General features: G+C 46.9%; 1 pseudogene; it reads right to left on the reverse strand.

Annotated features, from left to right (window-relative positions):
* Nucleotides 1-10,020: 10,020 nt before the first annotated feature.
* Nucleotides 10,021-10,780, reverse strand: LOC120839685 (annotated as a pseudogene).
* Between the last annotated feature and the right edge of the window lie 9,588 nt (nucleotides 10,781-20,368).

The raw sequence follows: 20,368 nt of genomic DNA on the forward strand, positions 1-20,368 counted from the left end.
AAGCGCCAATCAAATCATTTGTAGGGTAGAGGGAAGGGGGGGGGGGCAAAGCGTTGCTAACACACGGCTAAAACATTGTTCAAAGTAAAGGTTCGATAAAACGCTGAAGTGCCAACAGTCGCTCAATCGCTCTCAACATTCGGTCAATTGCACAAGTGCAGGGGAATAGTGTGCTGATCGCTAGTATCGCCACGGCAAAAAAGAAGAAGCGCACGCTGGGAGCGCGTGCGAGGGGAACGCGGATCGATATAAAAATGGTAGGATAAGACCGAACGCTGGTCGCTTCTTGGCCATCACGTTATACATACATATATATCTGGAAACTAATTTTGTTTATTCACATCTCAGAGTTCGAATGTACGTTTCTGATGCAGATAGTGGGCTTATTTTACCATAGAATAATCGAAGCAGTTAACAAAACTCGCGCGCGACCAAGGCAAACGAAAAAATTGGGTATGTTTATACAGCCTTGAAGTTAGTCTGACTTCAACGAGCGACCTGTCTCTCTGCTGTAGGGGAGCAATTTAGCCAGTGCACCACTACCGCTAGCCTGGGGTTCTTCACATTTTGCGTTAATACTTCTATTGCCACGGTCTGCTTAAGGCCACGGTCTCACTGAATGTGGCATTTTAGGTACTTTTTGACAGGTCATTATTTCTCTTCCTTTGAATACTGTTTTTTGTGATTGATGTCGTTCGAAAGGCAATGCAATCCTCTTTCATTTGATATTATGTATGTATTGGTATACATTGCTCATGTGCATTTATAGCGTTGCGAATATGATGGCGCGGACCCTCACTTGCTCCGCTGGTTGATGTTTCCTGAACGATCCAATAAAGATAACACGGTTCCAATGGAGCAGTTTTGTTAAGATGATGCGGGAGCAGAATGTAACGATACACTTTTTTGGTATTTGCACTCGTTTGTTTTGTTATATTACCAAATATTGCACTATTGCAATATTTAAAAAAATATTGCAATTATTTAACACTAATATGTTTTTAATGACATGCGCTAGGGTAATGAAATTAGCTACAGGTGTAGTGCTTAGAATTGGTAATGTGCATAGAAAGATTTAACGTTGTGTAAAAAAGTTTTATTTTGATATTCTGTATCAAACAGCATTTTTTTGTGCCTCGACTCACGGTTCCTCAAATGCCGCTAAGGAAATAATTAAAGTATGATTACATATCTTATAACATTTAGAACTACAATGGTTGGCCAAAAAGTAAACGATGGCTTTTTCTATTTTCAAAGTCATAACCAACCCTGCAGGAATCCTTCAAACTTACCTGTTTTGACGCATTTCTTTGATGGACATATAAAAACATTTAATGGCATCTAATAACATTTATCGTATGAAATAGATAAAAATTGCGATGTATTAGACTTTCACACAGATCTTGCTTCGGTTTCTTGATAGGTGTCGAGCTTAGCTAATCTTAGAAACCATAATAACTGTTTGGATGTTTTGTCGCGCTACCTGCAGGATGGCAGACAAAACTGCTGATTTCTAATGTTCAAGAAATCGTCGAGGGCGGCGTTGGGGTCTCTCATCAATGTCCGTGTCTTTTTATCTTCACATTTAGAAAATATATTGGAAGATTTACTATCGACAAATGAATGGTTTAAGTACTGGGTCAGGTCCATAAATCGAGGATAAATAATTACACATTTTGTAGTGTGATATAATGTGTTCATTATTCGATATGATTGAAAAATCAATAAACAATAAAGACGAAGATAAAAATATACAGCCGAGTTCACTTCATGCCCTTGTTAGAGCTAGAGCCACTAAATGAGCTGCGCTTAGAGTATCGCCACTCCGTTCCCCGGCATTGTTGTGGGCGCCGCCATTTTGGCTCGTATGCAGAGCAGACGCAACTGCCGATCGTCATGATTCAAAAGTGCGACTTCCTCAGCATTAGATTCGGTTGTGGAAAGGTCACGCTATATTGCTTTGCTCTGTCACGAACTATTTAAACATTTGTGGAGGGCGGAAAGGCGTTTCCTGTGATTTCAGATAAAGCTTCAGATAACTGGCAACCATGATTTTACGACACAATATGGCCAAGTGTCGTTACTCTGAAGCGTAGCTTATTTAGTGGCACTAGTTAGAGCGTACTAGAAAGGACTAGACTAGAAAGGACGAGTGGGGCCACCGGACGGCCATTTCTGCACCTCAGCATGGGGAAAAATACGGCTAATCCAAGCCACTTCGCTCGTATCGCCCTGTCGGGCGCTACGAGCGGAGTGGTTCAAAATAGCTATTTTTTATGAAAAACGCGTTGCGCCTTAACGCCAAGCTCGACCGGCACACTGGTCAAGGTCATTGAAACAATAGAACACCTGGCTATATTTTTGTGCAACCTAGACGCCATGCGTCAGGTCAACACATAACCTCACCGCGACCTGACTCAAGTCACAACGCAATACGACATGCCGACGACGCCTTGACGTCAATGTCGTCATCGACATTGACAACGCGCGTTAGGCGGCATCAAGACTGCGTTCTGACGTCATATTTCGTTGACAACGATGTCGATGTCAATGTTGACGTTGACGACTACGACGGCGACGTCACGCGACATCAAGATGACGGCGTCCTTGTCAATGTGACGTCATAAAGACGCTTGGTGTCAGGTCGTCAACGTTGTTGTCGACATGGCGCAACTTGAAGTCACGACGACGTCCCAACAACTTCACGACGTCGACGTCGACGCAATCGCCGACGACGACGACGTTACACGACGTCAATACTTCGTCGTGACGGCGCGTCAACGTTGATGTTGGCGAAGACGACGACGTTATACGACGTCAAGGCTTCGTCGTGACGTCATTGTGACGTTGACGAAGAATTCAGGACGATGTTAACGTGACGTCATGACGATGTTTAACGTTCCGTGGGCCGTCGACGTCGACGTTGGCATCGACGACCACGTTCACGTCGTCCTCGACGCGGCGCGACGTTATGGCCGCGTTACAACGGCAACTTGATGTCGCGTGACGGCGTCGTCCTCAACGCGACGCCGCAACGCGACATCAAGTTGCCGTTGTAACGCGGTCATAACGTCGCGCCGCGTCGAGAACGACGTGGACGTGGTCGTCAATGTCAACGTTGACGTCGACGCTTTACGAAACGTTACTAGATTACCTCAGTTATGAAACTTCCGCGGAATGGAATACACCCCCCCCCCCCCCCCCCCCCGCCCCTTGCTCATTTCAGTCCGCCCCCGGCAGAACCGTTTATAGACGCTTTAAACACGCGCCAAACTGAGCCGCCATGGCCGACCTCCTTTTGACTTACCGATATGCCGAGCCACCGAAGCGGTCGTTAAAGAGCCTGCACAAAGGCCTATGCTAGAGAAGAGAGCACAGTAGCACTTAAAGGGACCATGAAATGATTTTAAAATCGAGTTTCATCCACCGCACGTCGTAAAAGGTGTGAAAAGAAACACAAAAACACAAAAATAGGGAGCCAAAAAAAATTATTTCCTATAGAACTTTTAAAATAAAACTGGACTCTTTTGCGCCTTCCTTCCTTCGCCTGTTCACTACGATGCATCCGCGGAAATGGAGCACGTCAGCCAAATCCAGGTCGCCTATTGGGTAAGAGTCTACCTCACCAGCACCGCGATCGTAAACAATAAATAGCCGGCGAATGTTTCCTAAAAGTTTTGTTAAATAATATTCAGATCCACATTTTGTAGCATAATTAGAGATGTGTGGCGAAAATTGCCATATTTGATAATGCTGAGAGCCAGGCGCCATCTATCGTGTGGTAAACGAAGCAACTACTGCGCGTGCGCAGTAGGGCAGGGCCGACAGTTACTTGGGTGGCGGCCAGCGACGAACGTTTGTTTTCTTTGTTTTCCTTCCTCTCAAAACTCTGACTGACTGAACGTTTATTTTTCTACGTGTTCTTCCCGCGCGTGCCGACTTCAAGCAGCAAGAAAACAGTATTTAAAACAGACCACGACGAACAAGAACGCTGGATCCACCGACTCCGACGAAGCGTATAGGCCTAGCAGGCATTCCGACTCGGCGCTGCGTTGCTTCGTCGCAAGACCGTCTGCCTACGATCGGCTGGCGTGCTAAATGGAATATGCCCGCGCGACCCTTGTGGACCCTTCCCGTATTATAGTTTGATCACTGACCTCAATTCTAGATTAAGAGGTGAGGTCAATCTCTTCCTTTTGTTTTCCGAGGTAGTGTTGACGAACACTCGTCGAAAAGGGTCTCTCGTTGATTCTATCTTCTTGTTTTGTGTGATATAGAGCTGAAATAAACGCCGTATGGATTACCTTCGTAACACGGTATGTACACTTTGTTATTGGTATGCCATTTTTATTCTGACAGACTGCACGTCACTGTCGAGCTATAACAGTTCGTGGGAGGTATACGTACAACCCCGGTCCAACCTTTCTTTGCCGAGTGTCGCGTCAGTATCGAGTTGCAATCGTAAAAGAACGGTCCCGAAGCGCTTACAAACAGCACGAATACAAGACTTCCATCAAGCGCGCGCGTCCGCTCCGAGTGTAAACAGGTATTTACGTGGCTCTTGCTGACACTCGTAGTTCAAACGTATCTTTTTTAGCGTCGGCTCGCTCCTGCATCTCCGAGGCCGCGAAAAACGCCATCTACGTCGCTTTGCAAACGACTGACACGGGCCGGCCCTTCTGCCAACAATGACGGGGTGGTTGACTTCTGTTGTCTTCACCGGAAGACTCGCTGCACTTCCCAACAGGCATACCGGCGTATGGGACTAGTCCCATGCTATCGATGTAGCGCAACATATCTCATTGAATTTCGCTCAGCTGCGATGCGGCGATGAGAGGCGCCGATTCAGGAAATACGTCGGTGACATCAGCGCAGTAAAACCTACCGGCGCACCCCAACTCGTTGCCGCTAACACTCCCATTCTCCTACTGCCGAGAGAACTTCCGGTTCCGGAAACGGCTTACGTCACGGCTTCTTTTGCGGTCAGTTGGAGAGAATGAAAAAGTTGATATTTCAATAATTTTTTGTGTAGAAGTTAATAAACCGAGACGAAAACGGATGCCTGTTCGGCATTCAGTGAACATTGACGGTTTAATGTAAAAGTTATCTGGAAAAAGTAAAAAGGTCATTTCATGGTCCCTTTAAAGTGGCAGTTACCTGGCCTGCTGTGGCAATGATGAAGTGCAGCGAACGGAATAAGAGGAAACAAAAGCTGAAGGACGGTTAAGGCGGCGCCCATACTCAGCTGCCTGAAAGCGCCTATACTGGGAGAGTTTGGCCTTCTTAAGGACATTTTGACAGTCTGGCAGCGGGTTAGTTTGCTTACGCAGCTACCCAAGCAGCACGGATTTTGGCCAAGCAATGGCCAATGGCTGGGGATGGTCTTTTGGCCAGTGGCTAAAGAGTGGCCCTTCATTGGCAAATGCTTGGCCGATGGCTGATGGCCAGTGGCCGTCGGCCAATGGCCAGAGAATGGCCAGTCATCGGCCAATCTCTGGCCACTGTCTGGCCACTGGCCAAAGGATCATTGCCAGCCATTGGCCAATGCTTGGTTAACTCTGTGCTGCTTGGGTAGTTGGTCTATAGCGCTAGCGGTTGGAATCGCATGCTAAAGTTCTCAAAACTTTATTTTTTTTATCTTGTCCAAAAGTTATATATAAAATTTGTTTGAACTCTCATCGAGAGAGTGGCAGCCAACGAAGCTTGCGAATATATAAAGATAAACGCGTGTCTCCATAAAGGAAATGGAAGTTATTTTTCGACTAAAATCTTTCGAAAATTGCCCGTAACTTTTAAATAAGAAAACGGCAGGATCTGGAAGTTTGACGTTTACTTCCAAGCTGTATAGACGCGGACTTTTAAGAAACGCACGGGGTGACAAGTCTAGAGCGTCTGATTATCGAATCAGCATCTCAAAGTTTTAGAGCACAGCTCTTAGGCGCCCGCTTCCGGCTTGAGCGGCGTCACCGTCGCCGTCGTCGTAACCGCGCGGTGCATTATGGGTAAATTTTCACGACCTCGGGAAAACCTCGGGAGGACTTCGGGAGGACCCCGGGTTCTTTGGTGAGGACCTCGGGTACCTTCGGTGACCTCGGGGAGAGGGGTCACGTGAACACCCCCGAAATCACGTGCCCTTCCCACCCGAGGTCACGTGACCCCCACGAAGTCACGTGACCCCTTCACCCTCGGTCACGTGACCCCTCCCTCCCAGGGTCACGTGTCCCCCTCCCCCGAGGTGACCCCCCCCCCCCCCCCCCTTGGAGGAGATTGAACAATGAGGGGAGGAAGAGGAGAAGGAGGAGAAGGGGTATACCCTCCCCTCAGTACCCTTCCCTTCTCCTCCTCAAGAGCTGCGCTCTAATGCGGCGTTACACCCAGTTGTAAACGGCTTTCACTTTTTAGAGCGCAGCTCTTAGGGGCCCGTTTCCAGCCTGGGCGGCGTCGGCGTCGCCGTTGGCGTCGCCGTCGCCGTCGGCGTCGGCGTAACCGCGCCCCTCCCTTTCCTCCTCCTTCCCCTCCTCCTCCCCCCCCTCCTCCTCCCCCTCCTTCTCCTCCTCCTCCCCTCATTGTGTAGTATGGTCCGGGCGGGTCACGTGACCTTGGGGGGAGGGGGTCACATGACCCGTTTCCAGCCTGTGCGGCGTCGGCGTCGGCGTCGCCCCTCCCCCTCCTCCTCCGCTCCTCCTCCTCCCCCTCCTCCCCCGCCAAGGTCACGTGACCCCGGGGGGTGACTCCCCTCCCCCCGCCAAAGTCACGTGACGGCCCGCCCAAGGTCATGTGATCCCGTCCCCTCGAGGTCACGTGACCCCCCGGACCTCTGCCCTCCTCCTCCTCCCCCTCCTCCTCCTCCTCCCCTCATTGTCTAGTATGGTCCGGGGGAGTCACGTGACCTCGGGGGCAGGGGGTCACATGACTTCAGCGGGGGTCACGTGACCCCCCCGGGGTTAGCAGGCATGATCACGAGGGAGGAGGAGGAATATACCCTCCACTCCTCCTCCTCAAGAGCTGCGCTCCAATTCGGCGTTACAGGAAGTTGTAAACGGCTTTCACTTTTTTTTTAGATATTAAAAAAAAAATCGAAGACGTTTACACATATCTTTGTACTGCAATATTAAAGCCCAGCTCTTCAGGAGGAGAGGGGGAGGGAAAGGAGAAGATAGTACTCCCCTTCTCCTCCTCCGTGCCCTTTCCCCCTCCTCCTTTCCTCTTCCTCCCCCATCCCCTCTCTTCTCCTCCTCCAATTCGGTTTCCCCACTAAATTTAGCGGGGAATTGAATTGGTGTTGAGGTCTCGTGACGTCAATTTTCCCGCTGAATTTAGCGCGGTTACAACGACGCCGACGGTGACGGCGACGCTGACGTCTCTCAACCCGGAAACGGGCGCCTAAGAGCTGAGCTCTAAAAAGTATTTCAGCGTGTCAGTTATCTTTTGATGCAACTATCAATCTTAGCCATAATTAATAACGATTCAGGGATGAATTCGTTCAGTAAGAATCATTCGTGTACTTACCGGAGCGTATCGTCCGCTCAGAAATTTTGATCGTGCTACAAATAGTTTACGAAGATTACACGTTGAATGGCATGAAATGGTGTTTTTTTTTTATTCCAGTTCGAACATAATTGATGTGTCGATTCATGATGCAAAGATCGAAAGATCAATTTAAGTGGATAGGATACACGAACTCAAAATTAAACGCGTTAATTTTGTATCCTTACAGACGAATACAGACTAATTCCGGCTTGGGGGATACTGCAGAAGCAGCTAGGTTATTAAACCAGCCGACGAAGACGCCTCAGCCCGGCCTGTCACCTCATAGCAATCAAATGTCTCTTCCTTCCGCCATAAAAAAAAAAAGAAGCCTAAAAGAGAGTGATATAGGGCTGTCGTGGCACGCACGTGTAACATGTCGCAGAAGGTTTTCTTTTTCTTTTTTTCATTAGAATACATATTTTGTTTCGTGCCGTCAAAACTTTCTAGGCTCGCCGCTCCGTAAACACCCCAGGTCTTTTTTCAAAAGGAATTTGACAAGCCTATCGTCGCTTGAAACTGGTAGCTTCAATCCCGCAGAAAGAAAACAGTTCTGGGAAATTTTTCGCGTTCACGAACTATGCCGCAAGTCTTTAGAGGCCTCCGGCCCTACGTGATTGACGACGAGCGTGAAAAAGACGCAAGCGTCACAAGGAAGACACGCGTCACGAACCGGACAATGCGAACATCTGGCGCCTCACACCGAATACGCCGAAGACAGACACCATAGTTGCTTGTTGGTTGTTCCTTTTCTGAGATTAAAAATCGGACCGACAAATCGGCTTCACAAGTTGCTTTCTTTCTGCTTCAGGGACAGCAATGCTACGTGCGAGACCATTTAGCACTAGTCTAAAAAAGAACGAGAATTATAAACCTTATTAAAACGCAGCACTGAAAGAGTCAAGTGAACTAATTAATTTATCTAGAACTGTCGACAGCTACTGAAGCAGCAATTATTCGTAGAGTTAAAAACGTAATCAATCTTACTTTACCCAGAAAACCAGAGCTATATAAAGCGTCGTATAATACGATAAGCTAGCATTTTGTCTGTTCTAACACTCATTATGAAGACGTCCATTGTGGTTTTGCTGGCCTTTTGCACAGTGATTTCCGCTCGGGGTAAAACATTAAGGTCCAAAGAAGAACCAGGAGACAGCATAGGTATGTGCTTACCGTTTCATTGATTTCTCTGCCGTGTAAATAGTTATCCAAAGAAACGTTTTAGCGCCCACCTGGGCCGAAATTTTCGAAACCCAAGTCTCTCATGAATAATTCCATAGGCAAGGCCTTGGCTGTCTTGCAAATGATATAGCCCATCATCCACTGTCTTTCCGACAGACTCGATTTGCGTGCACGCTCAACGTTGGCATCAGTCGTGGACGCGTGAACGGGCGTCCGGTGCCTTCGTCATGGCTGATACTTGCTCGTCTTTTCTTCAGTGTCTCTATTCATTCAGACACACTCCTTCGTGACAAAACACTTTCTCCATACTAAGCGCTAAGCATTGGATACATATTGGCCTCAGATCACACCTTCAAGCGCGGCTAATTTCATACGATTCGCCACTAGCGGGACAGCGCGACAGTTTCTGTGTGCATGTGTTTGCGGTTCTTCTAAGCTTCAGTCCAAGATTTGTATCAAAGACTTGAAAAAAGACCGCGTTCAGCAGCATCATTCGGTGCATAAGCCGACACTAGACACAATAGTTTATTTTGAACGGGGCAGTCAACTCTGCTGACGCGATCGCTTGCGCTGAGCTCACAATCAACAACGGAAAAACACTTTTTTTTTATACAAGCATCGCCGTTTTTCCAGACGCATTGCAAAGAGTAAAAGTGTGGAAACACCAAAACACATGCCCAAAGTACTACACGAAGTATTTTGTCTGCTCATGCGTGGAAATTTTGTTTCCTGAATAAAAGCAATATCTATGTGTTTTTCTAGCAGCAGACTGAGTAGCCGTTGCTTACGTTTCCTTGCAACAGTACTAAAAGCAAGCGCATTTGAACCGAAATTTGGATTTCGCAAAATAAGGCCGCAGAAGCGTTGAACGGGAGGCTACGAACTCCAAAACATCACTCGTACATCGATATCTTAAACGGATGGCCGTACTTTTGGAAAAGAAGGGCGCGATCAAGCGAGGTCTTTAACGTCATTGCACACCGGGAGAATTTGAGAATGAGGAGAAGCAGCCTCGCTTCTCACCTCCTCGCTTCGGTTCACCGGCCCGGCGGGACGTAGCGAGGAGAGGGAATGGGAATCGTGACGTGCCTTGTCTCGTCGGCCGTGTTGAATCGCGCACTTCTTTTCCAAAAATACGGCGATCCGACAGAGATATCGCAGTAAGAGTGATTTTTCGGGCGTTGCAGCGTCCCGCCTATCCGTCCAGCCTTGTTTCGTGAGCTCGAAATTTCGGTTCAGTATACCTTTAAAGGTTGCAATGTTCAATGAAGCAGAGTCTTTAGCCATGTGATAAAGTTTGACAGAACGTCGTCAGTCTTCGAAGGCCATTTCCTCAAGTGCTAAAATACCCGCTCTGTCAACCATCGTTGGCCTTGACGTTCGGTGCCTTCCTTCCAACGGTTGTGGGTCACAAGAGTAAATCGTTGATCAGCCGCAGTCGCACGCGCTGCAGTTTTTTTCGTTGATTGCTCTTCCTTTCTTTTGACTGGCGCTTCCGCTCCAGTGATTTCTTGATTGGAGTTACCATCTTCTTCGCTAGCCTTTACGTTTTCCTCCCCCTTTGTCTCGACCGGTTCTGGTGTGACTTGTCCTGCTTTTGAGATCTCTCCCGTCTTCGGCGACGGCGTCTCTTTTACCCTCTGAGACGCTGCTTGCTGGTGGTGCTGAATCTTCTGCTCCGACGACCTGAGATGACAATTCAGACGCCTTTCATGTCGGAGTCACGGCAACGGTCTCCTTCATTTCATCTTGGTCCATCAGGTTATCGACGTCCTGTGGTTCAATTGGATGCCTCATTTTTGTCGCGTACGTCTGGATGCAATTGTCCTTCTCATGTACAGAATTGCGGCACGTCCATGCACCACAGGGTGCGACACTGCTTGCACATGTGTCTTACATTTTTGCACCGTAAGCGCTGAGGTGGGCGGCCTGGAGTCGACACCAACGCTGGCATTCCGAGGATGTTAATTTGATGCGGAATAGTGTCTACTGTGACACCTTCCCTGAGCACAATCGTGACTGTTCGCGTTGTAGTCTTAACATTCTTAAAGCCTGGTTGCCTCCCCACCTCGCGCACGATTGATTTTACTTTGCCGTGCGACTCGAACGCCTTTTGCACGGCTTCGTCAAGAACTTTAAATGACTCTCACCCACGTTTAGAGTGAATTTTGAAAATGTCCTTCGCTGCCGTGTGGTGCAGGGTGAGCTACCAAACGTGGTTGTACTGGAAGGTACCAAAGCCGGCCATGTCCTTCATGCCAACAACTTCCGTCAAAACGTCGCGAAAGTCGTCGATGAGATACGGTCTCGCTGATGGGTCACCGTGTAGAAAGAGCGAATTAAAAGAATAACGACCTGTTGGCAGTGTAGGCAGGATAATACGTAGCGCAGGGAGAGTCAAAGATTCTGCAATACCCATTGGAACCGGCCAGAGTTAGCAGTAGAACGCGGTCAGCTGGATCTCATGATCTTATGGCGTTCGAAGAAAGGAATCGGCCACCTATCTCCTACCCCATTCACACGACCTTTAACATAGGTCTACGCAACCGGCAAATCAGCCAACGCTTTATGGTTACGAGCGCATGCCACGCGCGGGGATTGCGAACTGATTCGCCGCCGACCATGGGTACTATGTTGCGCTTTTTGGACTCCCAGGAGACTAGGGAGAAGGAAGTGACGTCAACGACACAGCAAACGCAAATTGGATGTTAACAGAAGAAAACGAAATCAACACCCAATCTGCGTTTGCTGTGTCGTTGACGTTGCTTCCTTCTCCCTAGTCTCCTGGGAGTCCAAAAAGCGCAACATAGCACCCCAGAACAGTCCCTTAGCTAAAGGAACCTTTACAATCGTGTGAACGGGGTATTACACCCCATTCACACGGCAGCGTAAATGTACCTTTGGCACAGGTACCTTTAGTAAAGGAAGCTGGAGATCGTAATCACACGACGCATAAACGTCCCTCTCGCTAAGGGAGGTCCTGTGTTAAACGAAGCTCGTCAAGCTCCCTTTACAGCTACAGGGACTAGCCTCGGACCCACGAACTCAAAATAAAAATCGCAGATATATAAATACGTCTTATTTAATGCCTTCCAGCAAATTGAATATATAAAAGTAGCAAATGATAAACTCATTGCGAACACTAATATGATGAAATAATACATCAACGAGGAACGCATACTCCAGCTAGCAGGTAGCATGCAGCGGTGGCACGTGGAAAACAATCTGCTACGAACCCGAACGCGATGGACCACTGAGAGGTCTTTTTTGAGGTGGTAGACGAGTCGTCCGACTCTCTTGCCCAAGACCTTTTATCATCGTCGTCGTCCATCCCTTTCGATGGCGTGACTGGTGTAACTGTGACACTGCGGCGTGGTTCGTTTTTGCCGGGCACTATTTATCTACTTCAGTGAAAACTTTGCGGAAAAATTAAGCGGCTAAACAGAAAAGGTCGCCCGCCTCGCAATGAAAACTCGTAAACGCAGATGATTTAGGGCCAGCGTGGCCAGACGGGTCGGACGTTTTAGAGCAACATTCATTTAACTGCGCTCTTAGACTTAGAGAAAAAAAAATAAAGTGCCGCAAAGCAAGTACCATTATTATTTAGGTTTTAAATAGGATATTACACACACAAATAATAAAAAACTGGGCGTCAAACCGATTTCGAGGAATAATTGTTTATCACGTGCCCCTCTCGCGGTTTAGCAAGAATGCCATCAACATCAACTTAGAGTGCTCCGTTTATTTATCGTGTGATCAAGAACACCCTTTACTACAGGTATCTTCAGCTAAGGGACCTAAACTGAAGGTACCTTTACGCTGCCGTGTAAATTGGGTATTAGCCTTTCATACCTGGAGTGGGTGGTGCTCTTAGTTCAGGTGGTGTCTAAGACAGGTTTCTGTATGGAAAACATATCACATAATTGTTGTTTTGTGACAAAGTGTGAGCTTCTATTCAGCACCACGCGGATACAAAACCTTTGTGCTGAATTGTCTGTTACCGAGAGGGGGCATTCGCACTTTTCTGCCCTTTCCACTCCTCGTTCCGCGCGCTCTTTCTACACCACATGTGTCTGCTCCTCTCGTTCCTTCGCGCGGAAGCTGTATCTCAATCAGAAGTCAATAAAAAAAAAAGTAGCGCATTCATCAGCGCACTCGGCTGCCATGCCGGCGACTGGGGCTTTTCAGGGTCGTTTAGCGGTTACGGACTGACAGATCTAACAATTTTGTGTTTACGCGGTTCCTGAGGTTCTGGCCCTATAACACTACAGCTTTAAGATGCGAATAATTCTATCCGCGTTGGTAAGAAACACAAGTATTAAACATTATAGGAACGTCACATATTCCGAAATCCAAGCCCTGTATGACGGAATGTCGAAAAGGGATGTTAGTAAACAGGAACCAAAACTGTGGCCGATGGCATCTTAAGATACTGTGCACGGCACTACGCCGCTCGGATCTCTTCGATTTTGCAAGAGGTCTACCACAGTAACTGACTACTTCCGAAAATCTCTGCAGGCAACACTGCTCGCGTTGCATTATGAGACCTCTTTGGTCATGAAAAGGAGTAACGTAGCTTTGGTCATGATTTTCCTGTTGACGAAGTAGTGAGTCTCAGCACTGCGTGAAAACACAGTCAGCGCTTGCGTGCATTGCTACCCTTCATCTCCGTGAGAGGCCCCGCAGAAGCATGAACCTCCAGCGGCCTCAAGGATAGACTTAGCGAGGAGTAGGACTACGGCGGGCGGCGTCACATACCTCTCTGACGACCTGGCTATCACTCCGGACTGCAGCATGACCCTCACGGATCATTTAAAAAGCTCAGGACATTGAGGAAACAACGGAACAGGATGATCGGCTCAGTATACTTCTTCCATCCGCTCTCGTAGTTCTGTGTTTACCTGCGCACAAACTCTGAAACGTCGAAAAAAAAAAAAGATCATGGCAGCAACATTTACTTTTAACGCCTTAAAATGCATTGAATGTATTATAGCGAATTGGTTTTCACGCGACATATATTTCCCTCCTAAATTTAGTGGGAAAACGGAACGTTTGTGTAGGTCACGCGACGTCAGGTCACGTGACAAATTTCCCCCGCTAAATTGTGCGGGGAAACTGGATTGCTGTATAGGTCACAAGACGTAAATTTTCTCCGCTAAATTTAGCGGGTAACCGAATTATTGCATAAGTCACGTGATATTTCTTACTAAATTTAGCGGGGAAACTGAATTGTTGGTTAGGTCATGTGACGTCAAGTTTTCCGCTAAATTTAGCGGGGAAACTGAAGTGGTCTGTGTGTCCAGTGACGTAGAGTACACGTGACATCAATTTTCCCGCTAAATGTAGCTGAGAAACTGAATTCGTGTATGGGCGGGTACCTTGATATCAATTTTCTCCTCTAAATTTAGCGGGAAATGAACGAACTGACGGACGGACGAACAAAATGTTTTAAATTGGGGGGCAGGGTTAAAAAACATTTTATTCTTAAAAAAAAAGACGTGCATCAGCGTTTTGTCCGTATTGATAGGCAACACCACCGGTATTATAAATTTAAGGAAAGTCACATCTTCAAAAATGCAAGCACTGTATTTGGTTGTGATGGGATGTCATGAAGTGAGATTCGGACATCGAAAGCGAAACTTTTATCATTGGGATCGCACGATGTCTTGCGCGGCACTACGCCGTTAGGATCGCGTCTATTTTGCAAGAAGTCCTTCGCTGGCCGTAGAATTATATGTATAAAAAAGACAAACCACGCCCACAGCCGGCACCTTGAAAGAGGTCTATTACAGTAATAGGCTACTCAAAACCGATGAGATTCGAGGTGTTGGTTTGGCTTGACGGACTACCGGCCTTGGACTGCTTGAAGTAGTTTTCATAGGGACATCGAGATGGTGCTGCAACTTTATGCGTATTCGTTTGCGTTTTGCTGAAGCAACTGTCCTAGCTTAACGCTTTCCGCAGCGTTCCCCTGAGAGATAGCGCGCGCGCTGTACGGAGTACTAAGGCAAAAGGCTTTACGGTATTCTAAAGATCATTTCTTTTCAATTATAAAGCATTAACTGTCCTATGGAGCGAACCGGCGTTATCAGCTTCTGAAGCCGCGCCAAACGGCACCGAAGCTCCAATCTCCGAATGGAGCGAACCGGCGTTATCAGCTTTTGAAGCCGCGCCAAGCGGCACCGAAACTCCCATGTCCCAGTGGAGCGAAGCCTGTCGTCTGCAGCAGAAATTTGATGAATAGGCTCCCGTCGGCCCTCGTGCAGCGTAGTTCCAAGAAACGGCACCAGCTCAGTGCGGCGCGACCGTAGGCTGCAACCTCGGCATTAGCGAAAAGTGGCCGTTCACGCCAGTGCGCCGCAGACGAACTAAGGAAGGGGAAGAACGACATTCTTGCTTTCGCATTCCCAACTCATAAAAAGTGGTTAGCTGTCCTCGGAATTTTTTTTCCTCAATTGCGTCGGAATTCGACGCCAGAGCATAACGATTGCGGGTAGAGTTTTGCCTAAATTCTTAACTTGTCACCGACTATGATCTACTCATATTACCCTCTTGCCGGGGTGATTACAATTACAATGGTTATTGTTGCTTGTGTTCTGTTTTGAATATTTTCAAACCACACTCATTAAATGAACTGCGGAACGTCCTGTATACAGTGGCTCTAGCTGCATCTAGTTTCTGACTGCTGCGCTTTATCATCCACAAGAAGGTCAAAAGCAACTTAGTAGAAAAAAAATAGTTTTTCGTTTCTCTGGTTGAGAGCAGAGATCGCAAAATTACTTTCGAGAAGTAATTAAATTACACTACTAATTATTTTTTGAAAACAAAAAGGAATTAAATTACATTACAAATTACTGCACACTAAAAGTAAACACATTACATTACAATTACTTCTTAAAAGTAACGATATTACTTTACCATTACTTTTCCATACCTTGGGACAGTAATTCGTACTCATTTTATCTAGAGTATATGTACCAAAACTTAGATCTCTCTGTTTACACCGCAAAAGCCTTATGGGCCTCAAAGTGAACCATACTAGACATAAACCCCGAGACTGCAGGTAAAAAAACGACACGAACACTAAAAGGTTTTGAATTCAGCTTTTAATGTTCGTGTCGTTTTTTGCCTGCAGTCTTGGGGTTTATGTCATGATCAATCTAAACCAGCTCATTTGAGTCCTTACATTCACTTCATCATACTCAGCATTCTTTTTCCTGACGCACACGGTATAAGTTTTAAACATGATGAATAACTTCTTAGGTGAACTTGACGACTGTCGACTCGGCGGTTTTGCTGTTCATTCAACGGTGAAAGTCCTAGTTAAAGGGGTGGCATCTTTCCGTCTCCTTGATTTAGAAGAAGTTTGAAGATGTGTCAGTGTGTTAGGTCAGGCCACGGGAACTCGTTCTTACAAGGAGTCGCCACGTGAAACGTTTCCCGTCCGCCTCGGACGCAATCTAATCCTCTTCTCGCAAGAGCACTAGTCCATGCATTTTCGTGTGACGGTTTGAAACTGAGCTAGTTGGTTCATGCTTGTTAAAATACCAGTTGAGAGGAATGACCGGAAATAACAACGTATTTTCGGTCGCTCCTCTCAAGGAATATGGTTCCCAAACACTAGAACAGCTCAAGTTATTGCGCGCTGTCACACAAGAGGGCTGGACATTCGCTAGACAAAAGCGTCGCCATTCGAGGAAAGGGATGCGCGAGCTTCCTAAAATATGTAACTTCCCAACAAAAGGGGTGGCGATATCTACTCGTATAGGCTTATTCCCGAATGAACTTCCCAATGAAAGGAAGCGAGGCATACAGCGAGCGTCACCTGCGTTCTGGAGCCTTAACAAGGCATTTGTAATTAACTATTTATTACGGTCGTTCGTTGCTCACAATGGTTGAAGCTTACGGTTTGACCTTACTTGACGAAAGAGTATGAAGGCTGGGGATCTGTTTGTCCTGTCCTCTCAGGTTTTAATATGTTTAGACCTCACTGATGATGTGCTCTTCGCCTTGAAGCTTATAAGCCGTTCATCCATGCACGTAGCCAGGGGGGGGGGGGGGGGGGGGGCCGAAATCTTCCCATTTTGCTGGAAAATCCTCTCCCGCCTCCACCTCATACAGCCTTTTGTCATAAGCGCCCCCCCCCCCCCCCCCCCCCCCCCCCCCCCCGAAACAAAATCCTGGCTACGTGCCTGCGTTCATCCCTGAGCTGATAGTGCGGCGGAAGCTACGTGCTCGTTCGAACAGTCACACGTCTATATTTCGCCACAAAACCACGCTCTCGTTCACACCCACGCGCAGAGAAATGGACGAGTCAGGTGATTAAAAAAAAAAAGATGGTTCCTTGGTTCTGATTGTCTTGTAGCTCCCATCACACTGTCAGCTTAGTGATGAACAAAGTATAGTATCGTCGTAATGACGTGGCGCCGTAAGTCTGTCTTGCCTGTGGCCTTCCAATGATGTTTTTACACATAAGATCTTCTCCTTTGCCTTTCCAGCTCGGCTTCGTGTGTCTGTCAAGTTCCCTGTACGAGGCTTTGCGCTCAGATGGCCGTCGTTTATTTGTTCTGATGTCTCTTCCACGACATTTCCCCATGTAAAATAACTTATCTCTTTTGTTTTGGAGCTAGCAAACGAACTATCTCATTTTGGATAAAAGTAATTTCTAAAGTATTGAAGCTTGAGTAATTTTTTCGAAATTACTGCCTGAAAGTAATTCATTACGTTACTAAATTAAAAGCCTAGAAAAGTAGTTAATTACATTACTCATTCCCACAAAAAGTAATTTATTTACTCTAATTTCATTACAGTACTGTCATTACTGCCATCTCTGGTTGACACTCAATGTGACAGAAACATTTTATTATGCTCCACAGGACTTCCCCAAGGCCGTCAATATCTCCCAGAGCCTCTCTACCCACGAGAACTTGTATATCCCCCAAGCCAGCAGTATCCGTTCGGCCAGCCTGACGCTGCAGTATCCCCACGCCAGCAGAATCCGCCCCGGAATCGCCCGGTTCTCCAGTGGCCCCAGAATCGCCCGGTTCTCCAGTGGCCACAGAATCCCCAGGATCCACAGATTCCCCAGGGTCCCTGGGGTCCCTGGGGTCCCCAGGTTCCCCAGGATCCCTCGGGTCCCCAGGATTTCCCGTGGCCCCAGATTCCCCAAGATCCTCAGGTTCCCCAGATTCCACAGAATCCCCAAAATCCTCAGGTTCCCCAAATTCCACAGAATCCCCAGAATCCTCAGATTCCCCAGATACCTCAAAATCCACAGAATCCTCAGATTCCCCAGATTCCCTGGGGTCCCTGGGGTCCATGGGGTCCTCAGGATTTTCAAGTTCCACAAATTCCGCAAGATTTCCAGTATCCCCCGTGGCCCCAGGTTCCCCAGGGTACTCCATATCCCTACTATCCTAAATATCCTAGAAATCCTGATTATCCTTATGTCCGTCGATTCCCTCCAAACCCCCGATTCCCGGATTTCTCTCTAAGAGCCCGACGGATGGAAGAGAGCCGAGCCCGTCCAGTACCCTCCTCAGCGGTCAAAGTAAGCTCATGAAGTTACTTGTGATGCACAGTTGCCTTCTCCCCTCACTCTCCCCCGTGGAACGTGTAAAAAATGAAGAGTTAACTCTAAAATCTGAATCAATTGTTATTTCGAGTATCTTAAACGAACCCATCAAGCAAACCGTAACTGTAACAACGAATGTAGCGGAGATGCACAGAAATTAATTTTATTGATCAGTAGCTCGTGCCACTTTGTGTTGCAGTATAAAGGACCCCTGAATATGGACATTTATAATCACCTATGTAGAAACAGAGGGACTAAAAATAAACAAGCTTGGGACATAAGCGAACGCCCAGTTTTAAAAATAACCCGACTTACAAACGTCTTGCTTCGCAAAAAAAAAAAAAAAAAAGAGTCCATGACAAGGTGGCCTTTTCAGACATTGTGACACGCACGTGCGTTACTTGTTTTTCTATTAATCGCATTAAGTTTAGCATATCAAGGGAGCCAAGCGTGGTTGCCATGGCAACTCGCGGTAATATGTTGAAGCAGGCCTTGCAGAGTTATGAAATATAGTCCCACGGTTATGTGTAAATGGGCCTTAATATCAAGCAACGTTTTCAGACATAAGGTGAAGGGGCATTCATTCTTAATTATCACATCTATCACAATAGTGTTGATTATTCTTCCCTGGTCCTTATTGCAGAAACAAGGGACTGATGCCGACCGTATTTAATGGTGTATTCTAATGGAAACTCTAGTGACTCAACGATAATAAAACAGTTTCGCATACCTCTTTGTCCTTGTCGCTTTTTTTATGTTGATTATTGAACAGGTTCCACTCACGGAGCTGGAGTAGTAAGCTCCGATGGGCAAAGTAGTTTGATCACTCGGTGCATGATTTCTCCCGTTGATAGGCGTATTTAGCGCAACTTGATACGCTTGTCGCGGCACTAGTGAACGGTCACACTTCTAATTCATTACAATGTAATTGGACTCTGAGAGTAACGTAGAAGGACGACATATCCGATCTTCACGCTAGGCTGTCTTCTGGTTACTGGCTACTGTACTGAGTGGAGCTAGAGCAAATGCCTTTGCATGGACGTTAGGTTGGGAGTGACAAAAATAATGCTTGTAGAAGGGGAGCGAGGCCCTGGTTTTGATACCGGACCAGGTGGATTTTTTCGGTCGCGCACAAGTCACCTAGCTGTGTTTGGAACTTTGTGTCCGCCCTTTGTCCCTCTTGTTCCCCTTCTCCAGGGATTATTTTTGTCATTCTTGTCCAGCTCGTTTGCACCTTTGCATTTAATTGCATTATAATCATGGTTGAGAGTCTTTACTATTAACAATGTTAACGTCTCAGTTTTTTCTCGTTACCGAATGAACCGGCGTTAGAACTTTTGACTTTTCTTCCGCTGCGTATACAAATGTCATTTGGCGTTAATTGTATAACCGCCTCAATTCCTGGAGGCGTTGTGGACAATTTTTGGAAGCCCAAGCAAGCTTCGCGCCAGAGTCTTTCCAAGATGGGTTTTTGCAGTTTTGACCATCCTTTTCCAAAAATGTCCCCGCCAAGCAGCACACTCCGCTTTTAATTTACGCGATATGTGGTTGTGTTTAGCACAATTCAGTACGCTTTGGTGTTTCAATGCCGTTCAAATTTTTGGGGGATCTCTCTATGCCGCCTTGAATGTCAGGGTATCGTCTGAATATACAACTCATGGTAATGTTTCACAAAAAACAACTTGACGGAGTGCCATTATAAATTCTGATCTGGATATGCGTGACACTAATTTTAAGTTAAGCGCTCGAGTCACAGCGCATGTAAACAATGTTATCCATGCTTTCCCCATCTCCGGGGTTTACGTGTACAATGGTCCGGCATTGTTTATTCCAGTGATCCGGAAGGGACTGGAATATTTAATGGCGGGTTTAGGGAATACCTTGTATGATTTTCCAATAGTTACTGTAGCGGGTCAAGTTCAAAACCTTTCGCTCTAATGGCGACCTTAGCGAAATCGACGCCGCGTAGCGGCAACGCCGAGATGCCCAAGAGGGAAGGTCTTTTTGACTCTGTCGTCTGCTATCGCTGCTTGGTTCTCGTGGGCAGCCTAGAAACAAACATCGTTTCCAGTGATTATTTTTATG

Source organism: Ixodes scapularis, unplaced genomic scaffold (assembly GCF_016920785.2).
Source record: "Ixodes scapularis isolate PalLabHiFi unplaced genomic scaffold, ASM1692078v2 PGA_scaffold8__174_contigs__length_109621045, whole genome shotgun sequence".
NCBI lineage: Eukaryota > Metazoa > Arthropoda > Arachnida > Ixodida > Ixodidae > Ixodes > Ixodes scapularis.